Source organism: Megascapheus bottae, chromosome 7, assembly GCF_031878675.1.
Source record: "Megascapheus bottae isolate mThoBot1 chromosome 7, mThoBot2.hap1, whole genome shotgun sequence".
NCBI lineage: Eukaryota > Metazoa > Chordata > Mammalia > Rodentia > Geomyidae > Megascapheus > Megascapheus bottae.
Window position 1 is genome coordinate 20,087,828 of NC_143515.1, and position 17,474 is coordinate 20,105,301.

Below are 17,474 nucleotides of genomic sequence, written 5' to 3' on the forward strand. Positions count from 1 at the left end.
GCCCAAGCCACGTCCAGTTGTGGGAGGTGAGAGGGGGTTGCAGTGTCATTGCTGTTCCCAGCAGGTCCCCAGAGTCCTCTGCAGTGAGCAGGTCACAGCTTGTCCTCAAAGACACAGAATAGGACTGAGCTTCATCATGCTCATGCTAAGAGTGAGGGAGGACTAGGTATGTAGTGACATGTCCATTGTTCTATAGTGTGTTTTCTCAAGGTCAGAATTTAAAATGATGAGTTATAAAATAAAAATTATATTTATTAATGTATTCATTTAGTAGTAAATTTAGTATGTATAAACAATAGACATATAACTTCTGCATTCATTCACTTGTGAAGTGTCCTCGCTCAGACTCTCACCTTGGTCCCAGATCTCATTCAAATTCATGGCTTAAACTGTAAGCATTCTCCCTTCCTGAGAGTACTTCCTTCTTCCAGGAAGATACATGGAAAGAACTTCTGGACTCCACCTCCCCCTGGTTATTAACCTCATCTCTCAGCCAGTTAGCTTCTTGCCTGCCAACCCCAGTGTATGTATGCCCTGAGCTCTGGTTTGAAGGTATTGTTCCAAGCTCTTCCATGTATTTCAGTGTCTAAAGTCTATGTGTACTTGGAATTCACATACCCATGCTTGCAAAGGCAGCCCTGGAGCATGGTTCAGAAGAATTCAATGTGTTATTTCCAGTGCCTAGCTTCTTTCAACCTCACTTGAGTAGAAGATTTTGGTGTCCCTTTTTCTCATCCTATTGATATGTGCCCTGTAATTTACTTGGTATTTTTCCCAGCTATGCAGCAGCTAACAGCCTTCTCGTGTTTTTATCTGAACCATTTTTCAGTGCATGATAGAGAGTGTAAATATCTCCCAGCCAAAGGCAGTGGGATCTATGCAGGATCATATAAGAATAGAAGTGAAATTTCAGAGGAATGGAGGGGATGGTTGGAGCTTTTCAGTGGGATTAGAAGTCATGAAAAGAGAATTGTAAAATCATTCCTGGAGCAGTTCTGTTAGCATATGTTACAGAGAGCACTAATGGTTTGGAGTGCAAAAGTGATCAAATCTAGACTCAGGTTCAGTTTATACAGCGAATGGTATGGAAGAGGACTCCAGCTGGGCAATGGATTAGTTTTACACTGTTGGCCTTTGAGGTGTGCTATCATCTTCCAGCTCACCCAGCAGCTGTATAGACAAATACTGGTAAGTTCATTGTGAGTGCTCTGTTCATCCCACGTGCTGATCTCCAGGTTGCAAGTGAATACTAATTATGAGCTAGAAATAGAGACACTTCTTTACCTAAGCATAAAGGGTAAATGCCTGTTGTGAACTGTCCTAGAGAGAAGTGATGATTATGAGCATTCAGAAGAGAAGGAAACCAGCCATTTATGAGGAATGCACCAGCACCAATGCAAATGCCACTAGACTCTCCATACCCCTGAGTTCACGACATTTTATTACACATACTATATTTTCAAGAGGGTCATATATCCTTAAAAGAAAGTGAAACTAGTAGGTTCTCATGGATTATACTAGTAAACATGGCTGCTCAGGGGTCTGAGTTCAAGCCACAGAATCTAACAAAAGAAAACTGATATCTACATATCTATCTTTCTATCTCTCTACCTATACATCTATATGACTATCTTTCTACCTACACACCAGTTATTAAGTTTAAGTATATTCATGTCTGGGTAATAATCACTATTATTTATGATATAACATGGCTCAGGGAAACAATCTGCATAGGTTAGGCATGCTTTTTTAAAAATCCACAAATACCAAATGCAGGAGAATCATTTTCTTAACATCCCTGGAAATGTTTTCTTCTGTGTGTCTGACTTACATATTTTGTGTGGGGGGCAGTCCTGAGGCTTGAACTCAGGGCCTGAGCACTGTCCTTGGGCTTTCCTCAAGGCTAGTACTTTATCATTTGAGCCACTGCACCACTTCTGGCTTTTATTTTTGATATATTTCATACCGAGGAATTGAACTCGGGCTTCATGTGTGCTAGACAAGCACTCTATCACTAGGCCAAACTCCCAGCCCCATCCGACTTAAATTTTTAAAAATACAGAAAAAAATCTAGCAAGTCATGGATAATGTGGAAATTCAAAAAAAATACTCTTCTCACAGGACAACCAAATCATTCTTTTTCTAACCATCATGGGGAAGCACGTTTTCTACAGGAAAGTAGAAACCTGGAATTTTTAAATATGTGCTTTGTCACTGGGATTATCTGGATTGTAGCAGAATCCAGACCTGCTCAGACTGCTGATTTGTATGGGCCCAGAGCACAGCCCACTGCTCTGAGGACTTCTTCATAAGCTGCTCTCATCCCCATCTTGTACAGTAGAAGGTTCTAGCAAGCACACAGAGTGGACATGAGGGCCCCTGCTCAGATTCTGGGTCTCCTGCTGCTCTGCTTCCCAGGTAAAGTAGAACATTGTTGAGGAATAACACAGCTCAGTGAGATTCTTGATGCTTTACTCTTTAGGACAGCCTTCGTATAACTTGATCAATAATATGATTTTTGTTTTCATGTTTCCACTATCAGGTTCCAGATGTGACATCCAGGTGACCCAGTCTCCATCTTCCCTGGCTGCATCTCTAGGAGAAACAGTCACCATCACTTGCAGGGCCAGTGAGCACATTCATGGCTATTTGGCATGGTACCAGCAGACACCAGGGAAAACCACTAAACCATTCAGGTATATTACAAATAATTTGGCTCCTGGGGTTCCATCCAGGTTCAGTGGCAGTGGATCTGGGTCAGATTACTCTCTCACCATCAGCAGCCTGCAGCCTGAAGACGCTGCCACTTATTACTGTCAACAGTGTAGTGATTTCCCACCCGCAGTGACACAAGTTGTAACATAAACCTCCGGGGAAGCATAAATGAGAGGTTGGGCTGCCCCAGCTGCTTTCCCTGCTGTCTCCACCTGTTGACACAGCTTCTCACATGCATGCAGGCTCTGAAGGTCACTGGAAAGTATGGATAGTAGGAAACGGAGCATCTGCACATCCTGACTCTCTGTGCTGCTGCTTGTCCCAAGCAGCCCACACCTCTTTTGATTAGTGAAAAACACACACCTATACTTACCTGTAGTCCAGGTCACTCAGTGAAGAAGCCATTATTGATATCTCAAAACAGGATTTTAGAAGGAAGACAATATAGCTTGTGAAAATTTTTTTGAAAAATAATTTTGGAAAGAAAATAAAGGTTTTTTTCATTACCATGGTATAATTTTATTTGAAGTACGATATGATGTTTGGGTATATGTACATATTGTGTGATGTTTTAATGCATAATTATCAATCACTTCATAGCTAAAACATTGACTTTGGTAGTCAGGTGAATTCGTATTCTTCAGCACAGAAGATCTTTAAATAAATAACATACATTTCAACTGAACATGTTTACAACTCATGCACTGCTTTCATCTGATTATCAAATATTAATATATATTTGATGCTGACTGTCAAACAGACCATTATTTTTCACCGTGATTGCCCCATCCACAAATGCAATATGGAATATGATTTTTTTAGAAACTTGAGGTAATTTAAGGAAAAAAATAATAAAAATTTCATAACCCTGTTTCAGAAATTACATATTTTTTGTTAAAGAATTTATTAACATTGATTTTTACATCATATTTTAAATGACAAGTTTAACAAACAAGTATTCAAGGAGGGAATCTCTGGTGGTTAATCAGAAGGCTGAGATATGATGATTATTGTTCAACCTCATCCAGAAAAGAAAATCCAAGAGACATTTTTCCAAATAGTGGGCCAGAAATGGAACTGTGGCTCAAGGTCATAGCTGGGGCCATGATTTCAAGCACAAGAACGCGCACGCGCACACACACACACACACACACACACACACACACACTTGCACGGTGTATAAAATGCATAAACATTTAGTGGTTAGTCTACATTATCTCCTCTCTTGATTTGCTAGCATTATCCACTTGTCTATCTATTCACCTATTCACACATTTGTATATATATTTATATATACACATTCATATGTACCTCTTTATATATACACATTCATATATGTATATGTGTATACAGATATATGTACAATGAGGCAAAGTGACTCCTGACTGTAATCCAAGCTAATCAGGTGGCTGAAATCTAACGATCAAGGTTCAAAGCCAGCGTGGGCACAAAAGAACCTGAGACTCTTATCTTCAATTAACCTCTAGAAAATGGGAAGTGGGGCTTGGCTCAAGAGTAAGGTGGTAGCTTTGAGCTGAAGCTCAGGGACAGTGCCCAGGCCCAGTTCAAGCTCGATGACCCACAAAACTAGCAAGCAAACAAAGATACCTGCATACATATATACATACCTGGGAATTTATGGTGGTTTCTCCTCTTGCATTCTCCTCTTGCATGTGTAGGCAACATAATAGGTTCCAGATAACCTGAGTTTATCTTCCTTTTCAAGGAGAATCTCTGCTTCTGAACACAGAAACTGGAGTGAAGATGTTTAAACCCAAGAAGGCAGAATATAGGGACACCAAGCCTGAACCTTTGAAATTACACACAAGGTGAAGTTGGAAAAAAAAGATTGTTCAGGCATGAAAGAAAAATCTCTGAAAGGACATGTTTTATGGTCACTTTGGATGAAAAATACAGAGATGGAAGAGAAAATAAAGCTGAATAGTACAATACAGTCCAGGAAATTTCTTTTCAATGCAAGAGTTCCTGTTACATATTTGACATCTATTCATTTCATTATGAGATTATATGGCTGATATGTTGCCACAAAATGATTATCTGTGAGTCAGAGCAATTCCAAGTCCTTTTGTTTAGTTTGTTAAAGACATGTGCCAAATTAGTGTTGAGTGAATCCTTTCTGTAAATGTCTGGATTTAACAATGCAGTGTTTAACAATGGAGTGTATATGTTTAGTCTCAATAAAGAAATAAAATAAGGAAGCTTTGATCCTCAAAGGGATCATTGACCTTATCAACTCACAGGAAAGCAACTTGGTGATTCTGTTCTGTGTCCTCAACATATCCCGTTGATGATCTAGGTCCCCTGAGACTTAGAATGGGTGCAGTTACTGAGGTGAGGGAGCTAGACCTCTGTGCTTATCCCTGCTCAGAGGCTGCTGATTTGCATGGCCAACACCACAGCTCACTGCCCTCAGCACTTCTTCATAGGCTGCTGCTCCCCCCCTGCAGCAGTCAGTCGAGTCAGCAACCAACATGGACATGAGGACCCCTGCTCAGCTCCTGGGGCCCCTGCTGCTCTTGATACCAGGTAAGGAAGGACCATGCTAGGGAATAACCCAGCTCAATGTGATCTATGATGCTTTACTCTTTAGGGAAACCTTCTTAAAACTTGATTAATTTGGATATTTGTATTCATGTTTCCACACAGGAGTCAGGTGTGACATTCAGATGACCCAGTCTCCATCGTCACTGTCTTTGTCTCTAGGAGGCACAGCCACCATCAATTGCAGGGCCAGTGGAAGTATTTATAGCAATTTAGATTGGTATCAGCAGACACCAGAGAAAGCCCCTAAACTCCTGATCTATAGTGCAGATAGTTTGGAAGATGGGGTCCCATCCAGGTTCAGTGGCAGTGGATTTGGGACAGAGTTCTCTCTCACCATCAGAAGCCTGCAGCCTGAAGATGTAGCCACTTATTACTGTCAACAGTATCAGAGTTACCCTACACAGTGATACAAGACATAACATAAACCTCCCAGGGAAGCAGAAGTGAGAGTCTGGGCTGCACAGCTGCTCCTCCTGCTGCCTCCAACTGCTCACACAAGTTTTCAGGTACAGCCAGATTTTTAAGGTCACTGGAAAGTGTTGAGAGACAAGTCCTGGAGGCTTCTGTGTATCTTATCTCTCTGTCCTCCTTCTCTTCCCAAGCAGCACACACCTAACAATATCTCTTCTGACTTATAAAAAACACACATCTCTACTGTGCTCAGGTGTGGGTCCTAGTTGTGCTATTAATTCCCATCACTCAAGAAAGAAGACCAGATTTTAATAGCAACGCCGTCTAATTGTGGATAAGATTTTTTGAAATAATCATTGGTAAAGAAAAAAACAGTTGCTGGAATCCTTAGAAAACAACTTTTGCTGCAACGTTAAAATTGTATTTGAAATACAATATGATGTTTGTTTATGTGCACATATTTTGCAATGATGTAAGCATTGTAATTCACAAGAAGCTTCATCATCTTAAATATCAATCAATTTCTTGTAGTCAGGGAATTTTTGTTCTTAAGCAAAGGAGATCTCTGAGAAATTTATTTCAACTGACATATTAACCACACATGGAAAATTTTAATTGAATGATTAGAAAATTAATTTCAATTTGATGCTGAATGTCAAATTGGTGATCATTTCTCAATACCATTGTTTGTTTCATCTCTTGAAAGTAGAAAGGAATAAAGATTTAACAATAGATTGGGATAAAGAGAAGTAATATAAATTTTTACTTTGTTTCAGAATAATCAGACATCATTTTTCTATAACAATAGGATTAATGTATTTCAGATAGTCACTGAGAGTTCAAATGGTCAAAGTATTTAGGTTCCTGGCCTAGTTAAATAAATAAATAAATAAATAAATACACAAAAAATTACAAACCCATGAAAATATATGAATACATAGAACATATCTAGGAAATTTATGGACTATATAAAAGGTACAGAAAAATGGTTACCCATATTGCCATAGTATTTACAAGAGTAATCTGAAAAGTGTCTTTCATATACATATAGTCATAATTTCATATTTAATAACTTAACATGTATAATTATACATGGAAATGTAAGTGGAAGAAAGGAGTTGGATGGAGGACAGGACAGAAAGATGAAAACCTTGACTGTGATTATGATGCATTGTATTTATAAGTTGACATATTTAATGGTAAGTGTTTTATACAAGCCCACAGATAATAAAAGTAGAATTAAAATTAAAAACGTTAATGAAGTTCTAAATTTCTCCAACTTTTATCTTATCAAATTTCTTTCATCTCTGTCCACCTGAATAGGATTGAGTCTTTTAGGGCTTCTCATGTCATTTGAGATTTGAAGAGATCTCATCCCATTCAGAAGATCCACTGTAAAGCAGAGAGTACAGGGAGGGGTGGGAAATGCCCTTCCTGAGGGTAATGTGATGAGAGAATTTCACAGCTGATGACCCAGTGAGGCCATGGCCCGAGTCTCAGAATTTATCCAGAAAGACATTGCCCATAGCAAGAGTCTCAGTCAGGCTCAGTCAATGGAAAATGCAGTATTTGCATGAGATATGTTAGGGATACTTGTCAAACACACTACTGGTTGACACATAGAAAGCAACACAACCAAACATAGATGCATTATTATTTTCTTTCCTACTTAGTGTTTATTCAGAATTCATAATCAGGTGCAGGATCCCTGAGCATATGTTACAAATTCAAAATTACAAGATCCCCTCAGAACTACTGACTGTGAATGTGCACAGCAGCAAGTTAACCAGGGAGGTCTGTCTGGCTGTGTAGGAGGCTGTGTTTAGGAGATGAGTATAATGGGTACAGATATGATTTCTGCTCCTCAAGCAATTGAAAAGTATTTCTATGTAAACCATATTTCTCCTTCATGTTGTGTGGTTGAGGACAATTGTCCAGCAGGACAATCAGTGCCTCCATCATGTTCCAGGCCTGACTATGAACACCATCAATGCCTGATTCTGGGAAGGGTCTGAGGTTCCTTTAGCTACATTTGCCCTGTGTTTAGAGGTACAGACTCAAATTCTGGAGTTTTGTAAGGCTTATGAATGGACAAGAGGCCAGCAGCATTCATCATTCCTGTATTATAACTAATCAGAAGGCTGAGATATGATGATTATTGTTCAAAGCTGATCCAGAAAAGAAAATCCAATAGACAGTTTTCCAAATAATGGGCCAGAAATGGAACTGTGGCTCAAGGTCATAGCCGGGGCCATGATTTCCAGCCCCAGGACACACACAGACACATAGATACACACACACACTTGCATGGTGTATAATATGCATAATCATTTAGTCATACATTAGAATTATTGTTACAATTCCCAAGCAAAAGAAAACAAATCATGAGTCTTCAATATCTTTTGGGGTTTATATCATTCCATAACTCCTGCACATAGGTTTGAAGTCATAGCTTATTGGGAAATTACCTGTTCGTCTACATTATCTCCCCTCCTGAGTTGCTAGCTATTAAATTTAGTTTGGAGAATTCTTCCAGTTATGGTGTCTCAAAGAATTTTCTCAAACTCTTTGAGGAAATAAGCAGCAAAGGAGGCAAGAAAGTAATTTGCAAATAAAAATAGGAAAATAAGGTTCTCAGTTTTCTAATTTCCAGAAGATAGAAACATTGAGAAGTGTTTCCTGTAGAGAGAGCCCTAGAACTTGGAGGAAGGACAGAAAGAGTGGAGCTTTTACCTAAGAGTGTTCTCTTCATCCCGGGCCATTTGGAAGAACTGCTGGGCTACCTCTAAGTGGATGGCAGTGAAGTCTAACCCTTGTTGTCAAATAAAAGGAATGAGAATTGCTGTGTGGAGTGCACTGAGATCCTTTAAGGTTTCAAGTAAATGTAAAGTCGTCCACAAGAACGGATCAGGAAAAGCACACAGCTTGGCTAGTGCAAGTGTTGGCCATGGTGGAGCAAAAAGTTAAACACCCAGGGTTCGCCCAGGTTTCCTAGAAATGATGGAACTATGCACTTGCTGAGCTCTTCTCGGAACCCTCATTCCCATGTGAGTGACAGAGATTCAAAAGGGGTCTTGAGCCAAGGGATGGGAGGTGACCTGGCTGCACTTTTCACTCTCAATCCACACACCAGGCTGAACTGGAAGAAGCAGGACACACTTGCTGTGTGTAAGAAACCTGACCCATTGTTGTTGCATGTCTTGCTATGTAGCTAGAGGGAAGCCATTAGAGATTCAAACAGTGATCACAATAAAGAGTTTTAAAAAGACCAATGTCTTCTTTATTCAAATTTTAAATTGAAAATAGATTTGAAAATAGTTATTGTGGATTATAGATATTAATAATTTTTAGACATTTTTTCCTGTCCTGGGGCTTGAACTCAAGGACTGAGCACTGTCCTTAGGCTTTCTCAAGGCTCACACTCTACCACTTAAGCCATAGTACTACTTCCAGCTTTTTCTGTTTATGTGGTACCATGGAATTGAACCCAGGGCTTTATGCATGGAAGCTTTATGCTAGGAAGCACTTTACCACTAGGCCATGCTCCCAGATTATTGTTAGACATTATTGAAGTATATGATCTCTGATCAAAGAAATAAAAATGAATATGTGAAGAACATAATGGAACAAATAAGATCTCAATACAGATATGAAAAAGGCTACAAAGCAATCTGAGAATGGAAAACCCCATTACTTCACTGAAAATTCCCGAGACCGATGAAGATTCCAATCGGCAATAAGGGAAGAAGAGTCAGTGCTATTGAGGGATCAATAGAAAAATTGTAATCCAAAAGAAACAAAAAAAATCTCCAAGCCTCAGAAGTTTATAGGTAACCATGAAGAACAGAAACAAATGCATATACGTATTATAAAGGAAGAGAGAGAGAGAGAGAGAAAGAGAGAAAGAAAGCTAGAGAAAGCACAGAGGAAAGAGTTGAACAAATATTTCAGTAAAACTGGAAAATCTTACAAGTGTAGTGAAATACAATAATAAAAAACCCAAGGATTTATAATTTACTTAGTGGGGTATATTAGTTTTGTATTTAATATTCAAAATCTCTCAAAATTTGCCAGTGGGCATTCCTTCCTTTACCTCATTCACAAGGAATTCTTAGTCTATGGCATGAAATTTTCCCAAACAGATCATGTTAACTTCCTATTTTTGATAAAGAATCAATTATTTCTGCAAGGCTTACTGGTATTTTATGAGTGAATAGCTGGGAAGTCCATTATTAATGGTGCTATCTGTTGTTGGAACTAGAGCTTCATTACTTCTAGGCTAGGAATAATTATCCACTTTTGTACTTATTAATCTATTCATAAGTAAATAATCGTGTCTATATATACTTATGTATATATACATGTATGCATGCACACATACATACATATGTGAATTTATGTTGATTTTCCATTTACCTCCAAAAAGTAGCTTATTACTAAATAAAATCTTAGACAACATTTTCTCATATTTTATTTTTCCCACCACATATCCTGTATTGTGTCTATGAAATAGTTTGCTAAAGTTAGATAAAAATTTTCATCTTATTAGGTTACATTTCTTTACCTCAGTGTAGGAATATTGACTGTAATTATGACTCATGATTTTAGCCATATGACTGACAGCTCTACTGGATGATGGGAAATTCCCTCACACTGTCATAGCAACTCTTCCCCATGTTTGTTGATATACTCCTCAGATTCTGATAATTCTGATTAGTTGAGATAACTTTGCATCCCATAAAGCTGTGACATCCTGGACCCTGAGAATAGCACAGGTAAATGCCACACGTATGGATGTCCTCTTGTGCCTCTCCATCTCAGACTCTTCACTGGAGTCCACAATGCTATTTCTCCCTTGCATGGAAAATCAGCTCCCTTTATTCTTGTTTCTAAGCCACATGTAACCTACTCCCAATATAGATGACATTTCCATGTGTGGCAGGCTCCAAGACTGTAGATTCTGATCCCCACATAATGTTCCCTTTGATGGGTCTCCTCACACTTCTTGGGCCCATTATCTTTAAGTCAGAAGCTTGGCATTCTCTTAATAACTGGTAGAGACCACCAAGTGAAAGAGATACTCATGTGTAGGAAACACAATAGGTTCTAGATAACCTGAGTTTATCTTCCTTTTCAAGGAGAATCTCTGATTCTGAACACAGTAGCTGAAGTGAAGATATCTAAAACCCAGTAGGAATAATATGAAAACCTCAGGCATGGAACTTTGAAATTACACATAAGGGTAAATTGGGGAAAACAACAACAACAACAACAACAACCTGATAATTCAAGAATAAAAGGAGAAAATCTCTGAAAGAACTTGCTTTTTTGGTCATCTGGGATAAAACACACAAAAATGAAGGAGAAAATAATAGTAGAATAAAGAATAGTAGAATACAGAAGTACATGCATTTTCTTTTCAACGCAAGAGCTCTACTTTCTTATTTCATATTTAATCATTTCATTATGAGACTGTATTGCTGGTATGTTGCCACATAAGGATTATCAGCGACTCAGAGCAATTCCAAGCCCTTTTGTTTTGTTTAATAAAACCATGTGCCAAATTTGTGTTGAGTGAATGCTTTCTGTAAATGTATAAAAATAACAATCCAGTGGACAAGTGTGGACTCAGATAGAGTAAAGCTTTGATCCTCAACGGGATCATTGACCTGATCAACCCCTAGGAAAACAACTTGGTGATTCTCTTCAGTGTCCTCAACATATCCTGTTGATGAGCTAGGTCCATTGAGACAGAATGGGTGCAGTCACTGAAATGAGGCAGCTGGACCTCTGTGCTTATCTCTGCCCAGAGACTGCTGATTCACATGGCCAAAAGCACAGCCCACTGCCCATAGCACTTCTTCACAGGCTGCTATTCCTCCTGTGCAGAAGTCAGTCTAGTCAGCACCCAGTATGGACATGAGGACCCCTGCTCAGCTCCTGGGGTTCTTGCTGCTCTGGATTCCAGGTAAGGAAGGACCATGCTAGGGAATAACATAGCTCAGTGTAAACAATTACGCCTTTTTCTTCTTATAACTCAATTAATAAAGCACATATTTATATTGATATTTCCACACAGTAGCCAGGTGTGACATCCAGATGAGCCAGTCTCCATCGTCAGTGTCTCTGTGTCTAGCAGATACAGCCACCATCATTTGCAAGGCCACTGAGGGCACTTCCCATAGTTTAGTCTGGTACCAGCAGCATCCAGGGAAAGCTCCTCAGCCCCTGATCTATAATGCCAATAGTTTAGAGTCTGGAGTTCAATCCAGGTTCGGTGGCAGTGGATCTGGGACACATTTCACTCCCACCATCAGCAGCCTGCAGCCTGAAGATGCTGCCACTTACCACTGTCAACAACATTTTTTCCATATTTTTGATTGTAGTTAATAGAAGGGTTACATTATATTCACCAGATACATGGTGCATTACTTTGTCAACAACATTTAGTGCTCCCCTCACAATGATACAAGTTGTAAGAAAATCCTCCCAGGGACAAGGAAGTGAGAGTCTAGGCTGCCCCAGCTGCTCCTCCTGCTGCCTCCACCTACTGACACAGCTCCGCAGATGCAAAAAGACTTTTAAGGTCACTAGAAAGTATTAGGAGAAAGATCAGGGAGACATGACTACACCTTAACTATGTCTTGCTCAATTTTAAAATTTTTTATTGTAATTAATAAAAGGGTTACATGATATTTGCCAGATAGAAGGTGCATTAATTCACATATATTGATACCCTTTCACATGTCTTGGTCCCCATTATGCTCCACTCCACCCCCCCGTCTTGGTTTTCCCCCCTTCCCTATCCAATTTCAAATAACCAAATACAAATAAATCCAATATATCAGATAACAAAGTGAGATACTGTAACAACATGAGATAACCAAGGGACAGCAAAACAGATGAGAGATAACATAGTACATTAAGTACAACAATCATTCATTATATGGCTTTTGTTTCAATATCCTGGAGCTCCTTTCAATTAGCTTCATATTATATGGCTTTATGTAGCAAGGTTTTGCTCTATTGCAGATCTCTGCTAGTAGAGAACAAGGTTTCTACTGATTATGACAAATGAGGGAAACCATTGACCCTAAATTCCTTTCAGTCTGGCTTACTTCACTTAATAGGATTTTTTTCTAAGACTTTCCATTGCCTAACAAATGGGTCGATGTCGTTTTTTCTGACAGCAGCCTAGAATTCCATTGTGTACAGATACCACAACTTGTTGATCCACACTCATCAACTGAGGGACATCTAGGTTGGTTCCATATTTTTGCTATGGTGAATAATGCTGCAATGAACATTGTTGTGCTAGTGGATTTATTATGCCCTTGTGTCTGGATGGTTGGGTAAATGCCAAGTAGTGGAATTGCTGGGTCATAGGGGAGCTCTATGTTTAGCCTTTTGAGGCACTGCCATACTGCTTTCCATAGTGGTTGAACGAGTTTGCACTCTCACCAACAGTGTAGTGGTGATCCCTCCTGGCCACATCCCCTCCAGCATCTGTTGTTACTCGTTTTCCTGATCCTGGCCATTCTAACTGGAGTGAGGTGAAATCTTAGAGTTGTTTTGATTTGCATTTCTTTTATGACCAGAGATGTTGGGCGTTTCTTCATGTGTCTATAGGCCATTTTTGTTTCTTCTTCAGAGAAGACTCTCTTTAAGTCTTTGGCCCATCTTTTAATGGGATGGTTGTTACTTTGGAGATTAGTTTTGGAGTGATTCGATTTTTTGAGTTGTTGATATATTTTAGATATGAGGCCTTTGTCCGTTGTTTGGTTGGTGAAGATCTTCTCCTACTCTGTTGGCTTCCCATTTAATTTACTACCTATGTCCAGTGCCATACAAAAGCTCTGCAGTTTAATGCAGTCCCACTTATCCAGCCTTTCTCTTATTTGCTGTGATTCTTGGTCCTTATTAAGAAAATTTCGACCTGTGCCAAGGAAGCCTAGTGTAGCCCCTATTCCTTCTTGGAAGTTTTTCAGTTTGTCAGCTTTTACCTCCAGGTCTTTGATCCATTTGGAGTTAATTCTAGTGCAGGGTGACAAAGAATGATCCAACTTTAGTTTTCTGCAGGTGCTTAACCAGTTCTGCCAGCACAAATTGTTGAAGAGGCTGTCTTTCTTCCATTCTATTTTTTTGGCTCCCTTGTCAAAGACTAGGTAGCTATAGGTCTGTGGTTTAATATCTGGATCCTCAGTTCTATTTCATTGATCTTCAGGCCTGTTCTTGTGCCAGTACCAAGCTGTTTTTATAATTATAGCTCTGTAATTGAGTCTAAAGTTTGGAATTGAAATTCCTCCTGCGCTGTTCTTTCTGCTAAAAAGTGTTTTTGCTATACGAGGTCTTTTATTATTCCATATGAAATTTTGGATTGCCTCTACTATTTCTTTAAAGAATGACATTGGGATGTTGATGGGTATTGCAATGAATTTGTAAATAGCTCTTGGCAAGATTGTCATTTTCACAATGTTGATTCTTCCCATCCAGGAGCATGGGAGGTTTTTCCATTTCCTTAGTTCTCCTTTCATTTCCTTTTTTAGGGTTTTAAAGTATTAATCAAAAAGGTCCTTTATATTCTTAGTTAAACTAATTCCTAGGTACTTTATTTTCTTTGAGGCTTTGTGAAAGGAGTTCCTTTCCTGATTGTTGCCTCGTTCCTCTCACTGTTGGCATAGAGGAAGACTGTTGATTTTTGAGGGTTAATTTTATAACCTGCTACTCTTCCAAAGTTTTGAATCAGCTCAAGGAGCTTGGGACTAGAGTCTATAGGATTCTTTAAATACAGAATCATGTCATCTGCAAAGAAGGAAAGTTTTACTTCCTCTTTCCCTAGTTGCATCCCCTTTATGCTTGCTTCTTGCCTTATTGCACTGGCTAGGAACTCTGATACTATGTTAAAGAGTAGTGGAGAGAGTGGGCATCCTTGTTTCGTTCCTGATTTTAGAGGGAATGGCTTTAGATTTTCACCATTAAGTGTAATACTAGCAGTGGGTTTCTCATACACAGCCTTTATTATATTGAGGAATAGTCCATGGATTCCTACTTTCTCCAGAGCTTTTAACATAAAGGGGTGTTGGATCTTGTCAAATGCCTTTTCTGCATCTATTGAGACAATCATGTGATTTTTGTCCTTGCTCCTCTTGATGTGTTGAATTATGTTAATTGATTTGCGTATGTTGAACCAGCTTTGCCTCCTGGTGATGAATCCTGTTTGATCATAGTGTATAATTTTTTTGATGAGTTGTTGTAGACGGTTGGCCAGTATTTTATTGAGAAGTTTTGCATCGATGTTCATCAAAGAAATAGGTCTACAGTTCCCTTTCTTTAATGAATCTCTGTTTGGTTTGGGGATGAGGGCTATATTGGCTTCATAGAATGAGTTTGGTAAAGAATCTTCATTTTCAATTTCGTTGAAGAGCTTGAGGAGTATTAGTGTGAGCTCTGCTTTGAAGACTTTATAGAATTCAGCAGTAATTCCATCTGGCCCTGGGCTGTTTTTAGGTGGAAGTTCTCTTACTGCCATTTTTAATTCAGTGCTTGAAATAGGCCTGTTTATTTGGGTGAGTTCTTCTTGGTTCAGTGTGGGTATGTTAATATTGGCTAGGAATTCATCCATTTCTTCTAGATTCTCAAATTGGTTGGCGTAAATATTTAAGAATTATTCCCTCATGGAACTTGGTAATTTCTGTCGTGATATTACCATTTTCGTCTGTGATTTTGTTTATTTCGGTTTGCTCTCTTCTTTTTTTGGTAAGATTTGCTAAGGGTTTGTCATTTTGTTAATTCTTTGAAAGAATCAACTCCTTGTTTTGTTGATTCATTCTATAGTTTTTTTGGATTCCAAATCATTTAATTCTGCTTTGATTTTAATAATTTGCTTTCTTCTACTGGGATTAGGGTTGGTTTGTTGCTCTTTTTCCAGGAGCTTAAGGTGAGACATTAACTTGTTGGTTTGCGATTTTTCCAACTTGTTGTTGTAGGCACTCAGTGCTATAAATTTTCCTCTGAGTACTGCCCTTGCTGTGTCCCAAAGGAGTTGGTATTTTGTGTGCTCATTATTGTTAAATTTCATAAACTGTTGGATTTCTGTTCTGATCTCTTTGATGACCCATTGGTGATTCAACAATGTGTTGTTCTGTCTCCATGAGTTACAGGGTTTTCGTTGGTGGAGATGTGTGTTCGTTCCAGTTTGATGCCTTTGTAGCTGAAAGCGTGCAGGGAATAATTTCAGTGTTCCTGAATCTGTCTGGGTTTGTTTTATGGCCTAAGATATGGTCTATTTGGAAAATGTTCCATGTGCTGCTGAGAAAAACGTATATTGTGTTGTTGCTGGGTGGAATATTCTGCAGATGTCTGTTAGATCTAGTTGGTCTATAGAGTTTTTCATTTCTAAGGTTTCTCTGTTGAGTTTTTGCCTTGTTGATCTGTCCATTGGTGAGAGCGGTGTGTTAAGTCACCAACAATCACTGTGTTTCGAAGTATGTATGGTTTCAGAGGAAGTATAGTTTGCTTGATTAAGTTCGGAGATCCTGGTTTGGGTGTATAGATATTTAGGATCGTTATGTCTTCCTGGAGGAAAGATCCTTTTAGTAGTATGTAGTAACCTTCTTTGTCTTTTCTTACTAATTTTAGTTTGACGTCTATTTCATCTGATATGAGGATGGCAACTCCAGCCTGTTTATGGGGGCCGTTAGCTTGATAGAGTTTATTCCAGCCTCTCACTTTCAAAAGATGATTTTTGGGGGGGGTAAGATGTGTCTCTTGAAGACATCAGAACAATGGCTCTTGCTTTTTGATCCAACAAGACAGACTATGTCGTTTAATTGGAGAGTTAAGTCCATTGATATTGAGAGTTAGGATTGAGAGATATTTATTAGTTCCTACCATTTTTAAAAGCTTTTATTAGGGCCTGTGTCTTGACAGTTCTTGTGGTCCTTAGATGGTATGATGTTTAGGTGCCATTTCTTTCCCTATATTGCATTTATTTTGGTTTTCTATGTATAGAACATCTTTGAGAATTTTTTGTAGTGTTGGTTTTGTTGCTACATATTGTTGCAGCTTTTTCCTGGAATGGAATGTTTTTATTGTTCCCTCAGTTATGAATGAGAGCTTCTCTGGGTACAGTATTCTTGGTTGGTAGTTATTTGACTTAAGGGCATGACATATATGCTTCCAGTCACTTCTTGCTTGCATGGTCTCTATTGAGTAATCTCGGGTTATTCTTATTGGTTTGCCTTTATAGGTTATTGATGCCTTTTGCCTGGCTGCCTTTAGGATCCTTTCTTTGGTCTCTATTGATTCAGTTTGGATTACAGTGTGGCGGTGGGATGTTCTTTTCTGGTCAGGTCTGTTTGGGGTTCTAAAAACTTCTTGTATGTGGATAGGCCTGCCCTTCCGGATATTTGGGAAATTCCCTGAAGTATATTTCCAATACCATTGACCTCTTTCTCCAGACCCTTCTCAATACCCATTAGCCTTAAATTAGGCTTCCTAATTGTATGTTGGACCTCCTGAAGCGCTCTCTCATATTTCCTAGATTTGGATTGACTCATTTTCTGATCTTTCTTTATAATAACTAAATTATCTTCAGCCCCGGAAATTCTCTCCTCTGCATTGTCTAACCTGCTATCAAAGTGATCTACTTTATTTTTCATCTACTTTGCATCTAATTGCTCATTTTTGATGCCTTGCATCTCTTCTTTTAGATCAAGTATGGATTTCTTTAGCTCCCTGATTTCCATTTGAGTGGTTAGCACAGTAGCTTTATTTTCTTTGAA

General features: G+C 38.9%; 2 pseudogenes; both read left to right on the forward strand.

Annotated features, from left to right (window-relative positions):
- Window positions 1–5,207: 5,207 nt before the first annotated feature.
- LOC150060369 (immunoglobulin kappa variable 1D-13 pseudogene) lies at window positions 5,208–5,687 on the forward strand (annotated as a pseudogene).
- A 5,917-nt stretch (window positions 5,688–11,604) lies between these two features.
- On the forward strand, window positions 11,605–16,947 carry LOC150060370 (immunoglobulin kappa variable 1D-13 pseudogene; annotated as a pseudogene).
- Window positions 16,948–17,474: the final 527 nt, after the last annotated feature.